Raw genomic sequence first — 12056 nt, 5'->3', positions numbered from 1 at the left:
GTTGCCAGCCAGCCTCAGCTACTTAGGCCCTCTGAAACTTAGATCCTATTTCAAAGTAAAGACTAAAAAATAGGGCTGGGGGTGTAGCTCAGAGATAGAATGCTCCTGAGTTCAATCCCTAGTACCGAAACAAACAAACAAACAAACAAACAAACAAACAACTATCTCATGAGTTTCATACTGTTTTTTAGATACAAATTTAAGAATAGAGAATGTGTGTGTGTGTGTGTGTGTGTGTGTGTGTGTGTGTGTTACTGGTGTTCCTGAAAACCCTTCTACCTCCGGGCTAAACTCCCACACCTAATTTATACTTTTTATTTGGAAACAGGGTCTCTTAAGCCAGCACGGCTGGCTTCGAACCTGCGCGATCTTCCTGTCTCTGCCTCCCAAGCGCGGGGATTACAAGCATGCGCCACTACACCCAGCAAGAATTGAGAATTTTATTAAACTTCTTTGATGTTATTTGTACCTCATGCTGAAAATCTTGGTTCATAATGTTGTTACCAGTATTTACTATTATTACTACTACCATGATTACTGAAATACTTTTAGAACTAAAAGCATTTTCCCCAATTGTTTAAAAATTTCTAATTGACAGAAGAATTTTGTGTGTTTATGTAATTGCTATGTAATATTTTGGTAGAGGAGAGCTCTTTCACCCATGACAGCCAGGAATAGGCGAGTGAGAGAGGGAGGGAGAAAGAAAGAGGAGGGAAGGAAGGAAACAAGCCAGCTGGCCAGGAGAAGATAAATCCTTCCAGAACATACCCAAAGTAACTTACTTCCTCCAGCTAGGGCCCTTTTCCCAGCTTTCATTCAGGTATCAATAGATTAATCCAAAGAATGGATTATTAATTTACTGATGACATCAAAGCCCATGTTATCTAATCATTGCCTGAAAGCTTGACCTCTGAACTTTGGTCCATTGGGGATCACGTTGTCAACACGAGACTTTGAGGGGTACATTCTAGATCTACATTGTAACAGGTTTTTAAAAAGAAATAATTATGGAAAACATGTACGTAGTTCTAGAGCCAAGTGTGTAGAACAAGACAGAATCAGAAAAATCTATTTTATTGAGGATTCTATTTAAAACATGTAAGCAAGTGTGTGCGCATGTGTGTATCTGCACATGCACACCTACATGTTTCTGTCCCATCTTAGGTGAGTGTAGCACACTGTCTGATTTTCTTCTCACTTTTTGTCTTCCTATTATTTCCTGTTGACAACTCCATGGTAGTACAAGAGATTCTTTCTGCTCTTCTGCTGCTGTGGCATATTTGTGTAAATGTATCATTGATTTTACAACTAGTCCCATGTTAATGGACATTTGGGTTGCCCTTTATTTCTTGCTGTTACAAATGGTACTGTAACAAATACCTTTCACTCACACATACATACACACACACACACACACACACACACACACACGTATAATACATAAACACACATGCTTTTGCCACTATATATATGGATTTCATTTTAAACAGAATAACTTGATTTTGGAAGCATCCAAGAGTACAGTTACTGCCACCAAAGAATTGCTCTGGGAGTAGTGGGAGATGCTGGAGGCAACTAGGGTCAGAGTCATCTTTGACTCTGTATGGGTTGAACAGTTATAATTCTTCTTGTGTAAACCATGTCCATATAGTAACATATATTTTTTTCATTTTAGTTTATTTAGTGTAGGTTGGCTCATGTTATTGTAGAGGCAAGCATAGAATCTGCAGACAGACTGACAGACTGGAGACCCCAGAAGAATTGATTTGGGCATCTGAGACCAAAAGTTGTTTTCTGGCAGAATTACCTTTTTTTCTTGGGGGAGGTTGGTCTTTTTTTTTTTTTTATCAAATAAGGCCCACACATATTATGGAAGGTAAACTGCTTTATTTAAACCTATTTATTTAACTATTGTGCACCCACTGGCCTTCAGTCTTCAATCTGTCTGCTTTCAAGAAAATCATATACCATAACCAAGTAGGGTTCATCCCAGGGATGCAAGTCTGGTTGCAAGTCTTATGTTGAACATAAGAAAAATAATTCATGTAATTCATTACATACACAGAACCAAAGACGAAAATCATAATTTCAATAGATGCTGAAAAAGCCTTCAACAAAATCCAAGACACATTTATACTAAAAGCATTGCAGAGAATTGGAATAGAAGCAACATACTTCAACATCATAAAGGTAACGTACAATAGGCTCACAGCCAACATCATATTAAATAGGAAAAACTGCAAGAATTCTCCCTAAAAACAGGAACAAGACAAAGATGTCCATTATCACCACTTCTTTTCAATATAGTACTTGAGACTTTAGCCAGAGCAATAAGGCAAGAGAAGGAAAGCAAAGGAGTGCAAGTAGCAAAAGAAGAACTAAAACTATCACTCTTTATGAATGGCATGATACTAAGAAGAGCCAACAAATTCAACCAAGAAGCTTATGGAACTGATCAACAAATTCTGCAGTGTCTGGATACAAAATCACTCTTAAAAATCAGAAGCTTTCTTGTGTACCAACCATAAATCCAATGAGAAAGAAATACAGAAGACACTTCCACTCAGGATATCCCACAAAAAAATAAAATACTTAGGAATAAACCTAACCAAGGAGGTAAAAGACCTCTATAAAATATTATAAAACATTTTAAAAAGAAATCAAAGACGACCTTAGAAGATGGAAAGATTTTTCATATTCTTGGATAGGCAAAATAAATATCATCAAAATAGCTCTTCTTCCAAAAGTGATCTATGGATTCAACGCAAACACCATTAAGTTACCAAGATCATTCCTCACAGACAGAAAAATCAGTGCTTAAATTCATTTGGAATAGCAAAAAAAACCCAGAATAGCTAAAGTGGTTCTCAGCCACAAGAACCAAGCAAGAGACATCACGATACCTGACTTCAAATTATACCTCAAAACCATAGTAATAAAAAAGCATTATATTGGCACAAAAACAGACACATAGGACAATGCAGCAGAAAAGACTCAAACAAATCCACACACTTACAGCCAATTGATTTTTGACAAAGGGGTTAAATACATACACTGGAAAAAAGATACCCTCTTTGACAAATGGTATTGGCAAAACTGGTTAACCATATGCAGAAAAATGGAAATAAACCCCACTTTCTCACCCTGTACAAGAGTTAGCTCAAGATAGATCAAAGACTTAGAAATCAGATCAGAGACCTTACAGCTCCCTGAAGAGGGTACAGGTCCAGCACTTCAATACATAGGCACAGGTAAAAACTTTCTCAACAAGACCCCAAAAGCACAAGAAATTAAAAGGAGGATCAGTATGTGGGATTGCATTAAACCAAAGAGCTTCTGTACGGCAAAGGGAACCAACAAGAACCTCAACAGAGAGCCGACAGAATGGGGGAAAATTTTTGCTAACTATTCCTATTATAGAGGGCTAATATATAGAGGACTCAAGAGACTCATAGCTAAGAAAACAACCCAATCAAAAATAGATAATGAACTATATAGACATAGATAAATGAACTAAACAGATACTTCACAACAGAAGAAATTAAAATGACCAATAAATGTATGAAAAAATGTTCAACATCATTAGCAATCAGAGAGATGCAAATCAAAACTACTCTAAGATTTCACCTAACTCCAACTAGAATGGCAATCATTCAAAACACGAATAACAAATGCTGGTGAGGATGTTGAAAAGTGGGAACTCTAATACATTGTTGGTGAAATTGCAAATTAGTGTAATCACTTTGGAAAACAGTATGGCAGATCCTCAAGAATGGAAATGAACCTACCATATGATCCAGCAATACCACTTCTGGGTATCTACCCAAAAGAGTGGAAACCAAAGTACCAAACTAATGCATGCATATGCATTTATGTTCATATTAATCTAATTCACAATTGCCAAACTATGGAACCAGCCAAGATGTCCATCAACAGATGAATGAATTACAAAACATGGAATATGTACACAATGGAATTTTACTCAGCCATAAAGAAGAACAAAACATGGAAATGTACACAATGGAATTTAACTCAGCCATAAAGAAAAACAAAGTTATGTCATTCGTGGGGAAATGGATGGAACTGGAGGACACTATGCTAAGTGAGATTAGTCAGTCACAAAAAGTAAGAAATCAGATGCTCTCCCTAATATGCAGAAGCTAGGGAGAAAATGGGTCATAGGAGAAATTCCAGATGAAGAAGTAGAAAGCATAGATGAACAAATAAGGTGACCTAACTTAGGGGATGAAGAAGGGGTAAGAGGGAAATTCCCTAATGTACATCCACAAACATATCAAAGTCAATCACTAAGCCAAACATGAGAAGGAGGGAGTGGGGAGGGAATGGGGTGGGAATTGAGGAAGGGCTAAATGAGTGGTGTGCATGTATGCCTCTACCATCTTGTACTCCATTAAGCTGTATGACTATAATGCACCAATAAAAAAATAAAAAAGAAATTCTAGTTTATTATCCATATTGAACTTTTAGCAAGTAGTAACCATTGCTTTGACCAAATGTATCTCCAGATAGCAAAAAGCATATCGGATCACCATTTAATGTTGTAACTGTGAATTACATTTTGTATCTATGGCAGTTATAGAAACTCTACTCCAAGGGGATCAACAACATAGCAGATATTTTATTGTTGTTGCTGTTGTTCTTTCCAAAGTAGAGACCCAGTGTGCATTTTAGTCTTACCTTGTAAGTTTTCAAAAGCTATCATATTTAGTAAATTCTGGATTGCACATTTGTGTGTTAACAGTTCTGAAATTGGGAACCTGGCATTACAGGTGATGTGGGCACAGTCATGGTCTAGTTTCATATGAGCTTTGTGTTGGCACCTTCCATCAGCTCAGGGCATTGCAAACATCTGAGGTTACTGTGTATGTGGTTGTGAAGTCTTGGGCAAATTGATCAACTTTTATAAATATGTGAAATGGTGTAAACTCTCCCTGCCTCCTGGCACTGCCAGATGTCAGTGTGAAGTGCTTAGGATTTGCCAGTATTCTCATCTCTTATTTTCTCCTCCAGCATTGTTACTCACAGATGGTATTTCTATGCTTTTAGCCATTTATGCTTTGAATTTCATTCTCCATATATTTTCAACAGTGCTTAGATAGTATTCTTTTACTGAATACTGATTTTACTCCTTATTACCTTTAGTAATACTCAGAATTCTAGGAGACTTAAAAAATTAAGCATTTAAGTCTTATTGCTTTCTGAGCATGCTTTAGTCTGTAGGATATATTTGTATGATTTATGATCTCTTCACTTTGGGCCATTGCATATGTATTTTCAGTTAGGTACTTCTTTATTTTTGTGTTTAAAGTTCTTGGTTAATTTTGATATTTTAATAAGCTTATTGTTCTTGAAGTTAGACTGTGTTAGCTTTCTGTCACTATAACAAATCACCTGAGATATCAACTTACATAGAGGAAAGGTTTGTCTTGGCTCATAGTTTTGGAAGTTCTAGTCATTGGTCAGTGGCCCTGTTGCTCTGGGTCCGTGGCAAGACAACATGTCATGGTGGGAGCATGTGGCAGTGCCAGATCCCCTTATGTCATGGCCAGAAAACAGCGGCAAGAAGGAGGAAGGGCCTGGGTCCAACTGTCGCTCCAAAGGCATGCTTCTAATGACCTAAAGGCCTCCTAGTGGCCCCAGCTCCTAAAGGTCCCACCACCTCATCTTAGTGCCATCTTGGGGACCAAGCCTTTGGGGAGGGGGCTCAGCATCCAAGTTGTAGCACAGAAAAAGCCTCAGTAACAAAGGAGTTTGTTTTCAGCTGGAGTGTATTATGGTATCACTCCATTATCTTCCCTGAAATTCCTCAGAACTGTGAGGTTTAGTTTTGGTTTTCATATTGGCAAATGTTAGGAGTAAGGCAGTCTTTGTATGGCAAGGCGTTGCTCCCCAGCAGTCTTGTGAGTGGGACTGGTGCTGACCTGTGTTTTGTGCCCTTGTTTGATTGTGTAGATGTGGCTCAGTACCTTGGTACTCATCCAGTATTGGACTTTTGAGTCAAGGTTTGAAATTTCTCATCTGTAACGTATGAAATTTAAGTTTCCCCCTATCTTAAAAGAGCTGTTCTCAGCAATTAAAAAAACTTGTAATTGTGGCAATTTAAAATTACATCTAAAAGATACTTAGATCCCCCCTCTCTCTATTGGAATTCCATTATAATTTTGAACCGTATGCTGTGGTCAATATACTGTAGATTTTTTGTGTGTGTGTGGTACTGGGATTCCTGGAAGCCCTTCTACCTCCGGGCTACACTCCCAGACCTATTTTTATATTTTTTATTTGGAAACAGGGTCTCTTAAGCCAGCGGGGCTGGCTGTGAACCAGCGCGATCCTCCTGTCTCCGCCTCCCAAGCATGGGGATTACAAGTGTGCGCCACCACACCCGACTATACTGAAGATATTTAAAGGTCAGTGGTTTCTTCAAAATTGAAATGAATTGTGCCAGGTTGTAAAAAGACTGAAATTTTCTTAGACTGTCCTAAATTTCCACTAGGGTATGTGGGCAGTATTTCAGACAGTGAACAGGGTTGGTAAGTAGTTTGAGTTGCAAATGAAATTTCCTGCCATTTTGAGGATACTGTTTAAGGGAGGTTGATCCAACCTGTTCTTATTGAATGGATTTTATTTGCTAGGCTCTGGGCTAGAGAGAGAGAATGGTGAGCAATCTTGGCCTTTGGGGAGCATGCAGCCCAGTAGGGGAGAAAGCCATTAATTATAGAACTTGATAAATGTGAAATTCCAGCTGTGATCGTTACAGCTGATGTAGAGTTTCTTCAGTGATGCTCTGATGAGATATAAGAGTGGAACTTCTTCCCTAAAATGGTTGGAGTGTTGAGCAAGGGGTGATTGGATCATGAAGGAAAGGAGGGCCCTACAGTGGGAAGGAGCTGGGAACTGGGAGAAGACTGGAAGAACGCCATGGCTGCTGAGCAGCACCAAAGGAGCAGTCCCACCATACCAGCCCCCGTAGGCTGGCAAACAGGCGTCTTGAGGTGTAACTTAGACACCAGAGAATTCACCATCATGAGAGTACTGTTCGGTGAGGGCAGTGAATGTAGACATGTGCACTCCTCATTGTGAGCCATTTTGCCATGTCTCCATCACCCCAGAACTTCCCCTGTGCCCATGTGCAGCTCTGCCCACACCTACCCCACAGCAGGCAACCACTGGTTTGCTCTGTCTCCAGGAATTCACCTTTCAAGGGATTTCATAAAAGCAGAACTATACTGTATATTGTTACTTACATCTGACTTCTTTCAAAGTGCATGCTTTTTGAGGGTCAGCCACATTATCGCATGTGTCATTGCTGTGTTCTTTTTAATTATGAAAGAGTATCCCTTTATATAGATGGGCCACAGTTTAGACATTTATCAGCTGATGGACATTTGAGATAGTTCCAGTTTGGGGCTGTTAGGAATAATGGTGTTATGAGTGTTAATCTGTGTGACTTTATGTAAATATACATTTTCATTTCTCTGTATTGACTCCAAGGACTCAAATACCTGAGTCATATGATAAGTTTAACTTTTGTGTGTGTGTGTGTGGTACTGGGGGTGGAACTCAGAGGTTTTTTTACTTCCAGGCTATATTTTCAGACCTATTTTTATACTTTATTTGAAAACAGGGTCTCACTAAGTTGCTTAGAGCCTCACTAAGTAGCTAGGCTGGATTCGAACCTGTGCGATCCTCCTGTCTCAGCCTCCCAAGCGCTGGGATTACAAGCGTGCGCCACCACGCCCAGCCAAGTTTAACTTTTTAAGAAACTGCCAAACCATTTTTCAAAGGGTTCCCATCAGCACATATGAAGCTTCCAGTCTTTTTAAACCAAGTAGTTAGTGTTACTGGCTTTTTGATCCTAGCTGTATGCACCTGCTGCATGTAACCTGTAGCTGTTTCTTCTGATGGTTATTCCATGTTTTCAAATAATATGCTTATACTGTTTTTTTTTAACTCATGACTATTATGTACTATGTGTTGACTTCCTTTTATACCCCATGTCCCTATTCCCCATCCTCATGAAGTCCATGTCACATTGTTACTTAGATCATTATAATGTTCACACCATTATCAGTAGTGAAGTATTATTTATTTTAGAGCCAAGTAATTATATTTTTCTTTTATAGTGTGCTGTATTGACAATTGCTTCCTATTTTCACTTGCATGATTTTTGTTATACATATGCTCAGTTCTTCTTAGGTGTCCATGATAGTATCTGTCACTCCATCTTCCACTTGAGACGTCTTTTATGCTATAGACCTGCCTTGGAAGTGCCGCATAACATCTGCTCTACTCTCTATTGATTCTCTCTTGGCTGTTGTGTAGCTTTTGCTCTGTGCTTTTTTCCAAGTTAAAATGTTTGTTTTTTGCACTCTGTTTTTCACTTCCTCAGTTTAGTTTCTTATTTTGCTCTAGAACTTATCTTCCAAGACTTCTTTTTAAAAAAAAGCTTGGGAAATTTGTTTTCCAACTTTTCATGCCCCAACATGCCATTATTCTCCCTTCTCATTTGTTTGATAGCTGGGCATAGAATTCCATGTTGAATTATTCTTTCAGAATTTTGAAAATATTATACCTTTGCCATTTGTTGAGATGTCTAGTTTCATTTTGATTCATATCCCTTTGTAACATAAGAACTGTCTCACCGACCCTTGTGGGAAAGCTTTTATCTTTGCTATCTTAGAACTTTATGATAATATATTGCTGGGCATGGCGGCACACATCTGTAATTCCAGTATTTAGGAGACTGAGGCAGGAGGATCACAAGTTTGAGGTTAGCCTGAGCAAATTAGGAAGACCTTGATCAAATAAAAGTTTAAAAAGGACTGGGAGTCAGGTGTGTGGCACAGGTTTATAACCCCAGCTACTTGGGAAGGCAAGGGAGGAGGATCATAAACACAAAGCTAGCCTGAGCAACTGAAGAAGACTCTATCTCAAAATAAAAAATAAAAGCACTGTGGATGTAGCTCAGCGGTAAAGTGCCCCTGGGCTCAATTCCGAGTACCTGCCAAAAAAGGCCTGGGGATAAAGTTCAGTGGTAGGGCACTTGCATAGCATGTGGGAGACACTGAGTTCAATCCCCAGTACTGAAAAAAAAAAAAAGAACAAAATAAAAGAAAAATAAAGAACTTAGCCAGGCGTGGTGGCACACACTTGTAATCCCAGTACATGGGAGGCTGAGACAGGAGGATGGTAGGTTCAAAGCCAGCCTCCAAAACTTAAGTGAGGCCCTCCACAACTTAGTGAAACTCTGTTTCCAAATAAGAAATAAAATTGGGCTGGGGTTTAGCTTTGAGGTAAAATGCCTCTGTGTTCAATCTCTGGTGCCACAAAAAAACCCCCAAAACTTTATGATAGTATAAATATGGTGACATGGATTTTTTTTTGTATTACAAATTCATTGTACCAGGTACTTACTAGGCCATTCAGTCTGTGGACCAGTGTCTTTCTGTCTTTGGAATTTCTTGTATTGTTTATGATGATTTGATGATTTCCCTCCCTCTGTGTTCCCTGCTCCTTTGTGTTCCTTTTGGAGTTCCTTTTGGGACAGATATTGGAATTCCAGGACTGATCTGCAGACATTTTTAGTCTCACAGATTCTTCTGTCATCTTTGTCTCTTGTTTTCTGTTGTGTCTTGACAATTTAGGTGATTTAATTTTCTATTCCTTGTATTGGACTTTTAATTTTGTTGTCATTTTTAACTTCTAAGAGTGTTTCTTATTTTTCCTCTTTCATATTATTTGTACCTCTGAGAGGATATTGGTTGACTTATTCAAAGGGAGTTAAAAAACTTAAAATCCTTGTCTCTCCTAGTTTTCTTTTTTGTATGTTTTTGTTTGGGTCCATTTCTTTTGGAGCTATTTACTGAGTGAGAGTAGTAAAGTAGAAAAGGCTAAGGACCATCTCTCTGAAAGAGGAACGCAGATTAGATTGCTGAGCCAGTACAACTGTATTGTGCACTTAGATGTCACTATAGACATCTGAGAAAATCTGGTTATAGAGAGAAGGAGGGTAGTAGCATTGAAAGTATTTTTATTTTGTTTTTAGGGATGAGAGATATATAAAGCACACTTACAATTGTGTAGTGACATTGATTTTTTTCATTTTTTATAACATCACCTAGGGACATAAGACACTCATTCCACGCATTTTTCTTGAAGAACTGATGTTGAAGACTTTAGGAAGCCAAAAGTGAAAATAATGGGTGGAGGAAGCTAGCAGATAGGATAGAGCCCTGTGTGGCCAGGGGAGAAGCACTGCCGAGCCCCAGGTATTTTCCTAGAGCTGGGGAATCCCGGCTTTGCATCACATAACATAATTTACCTGGTTCATGAGAAGGTTGGAAGTTTGTAGGATCAGTGGAAAGAAATTGAGGAACTTTACAATATATTGTTAAATAGACAAAGTGTGCAAACTCGCAGTCAAACCCTCTATATGTGGACTTCCCACACAAGGAACTCTATTAAGCAGGAACAGTTCATTCTCCTCTGGTGGAATGAAGGCTTCTACACTATTTTAGAACAAGAAGTTTCTTTTATAACCATGAGTAAGAGAAAACCACATTTACGAACAGCTCTTGTTCATTATTCTTTTCTGCATTCTGTAAAAGATAATGGTTCCTGCCACAGATATGTTTCTAGCATAGCACCAGAGATACACACGCTGAGGGGGCGGGGAGCAGTGGGCCAGTGCTCAAATTTCTGAACAGTGGGCAGGTACCAAGCTTCCCTTGTCTGCTGTGGCATAATGCTGGATTCCTGCTACGAGTTCATGCTCCGCGCTCCATCTGTGTCTGGGGTTGTGTAACGGCCAGTCCATTGCATTTGCATTTTGTGGAAAGTATGGCATGAATATAACTAAAATTAGTCTCAATGTAAGTAAAATATTAAGTAATGTAGTCTACAAGGTAGGCAACTTTGGTAATGACCTAAGAACTTGATGAAGAATGACAGTGTCTCCGTGATGCACATTGCCTTTCTTAAGGGAAAGCACTGTGCAAAAACATTAGAAGAGATGCTGGAAAGATGGAAGAGAAACATAAAGAAAATCCTACAGTGAAAACCATCTGTGTCCTCCTCCTTTACATGAGTAGAAATGCTAGACTTGCATTCTGTGAGGCCATCAGACACACATTCCTCACAAAAGGTCAACTTAGGGAGAACGACACGCTGATGATTGCCAACCTGTGTGGAATCGTTTCAGCTCTTTGTTATAAGTACGGAGCATATATATTTACGTGTTTAAGTGTATATTTTATATTTAATTTATTTATATACTTATAGTTAAATATACATATATACCTATATATACATATATATATATTTATTTTTGTGTGTGTGGTCCTGGGGATGGAACCCGGGGGCCTCTACCTCTGGGCTACATCCCTGACTTATTTTTTTTTATATTTTATTTGGAAACAGGGTCTCACTAAGTTGCTGAGAGCCTCACTAAGGAGCTGAGGCTGTCTTCGAACCTGTGCAATCCTCCTGTCTCAGCCTCCCAAGTACTGGGATTACAAGCGTGCACCATCACACCCGGCTATATACATATATATATATTTAACTATAAAACTAATGTCTCATTACTAAAGATTTGAAAATCAGAGAAGTGAAAAAAAACATACTGCTTCATTCAACTGCTGTCATTATAATATTTATTATGAATATTGTGTGATGTTTGTGCGTAATTTTTTTTTTTTTTGGTGGTACTGGGGTTCCTGGAAGCCCTTCTACCTCTGGGATACACTCCCAGACCTATTTTATCCTTTTTATTTGGAAACAGGGTCTCTTAAGCCAGCGTGGCTTGGCTTCGAGCCTGCGTGATCCTCCTGTCTCTGCCTCCCAAGCGTGGGTATTACGAGCGTGCGCCACCACGCCCAGTTATGTGTGTGTAATTTTATCACCTGCTTCTCTACACTTCTTTATTGCTTATAATTACTACATGCTATTTCCTTGATTCTACAAATACTACAATTTAAATAGCTTTTCCCCAATTTAGTTACTTAGTTTGAACATCTTGGGGCTCTTGATTTTTGCAT

This window comes from Muscardinus avellanarius (assembly GCF_963383645.1).
Source record: "Muscardinus avellanarius genome assembly, chromosome: 4".
NCBI classification, from domain to species: Eukaryota; Metazoa; Chordata; class Mammalia; order Rodentia; family Gliridae; genus Muscardinus; species Muscardinus avellanarius.
The sequence above is the reverse complement of the archived record's forward strand: the minus strand, read 5'-3'. Positions refer to the sequence as shown.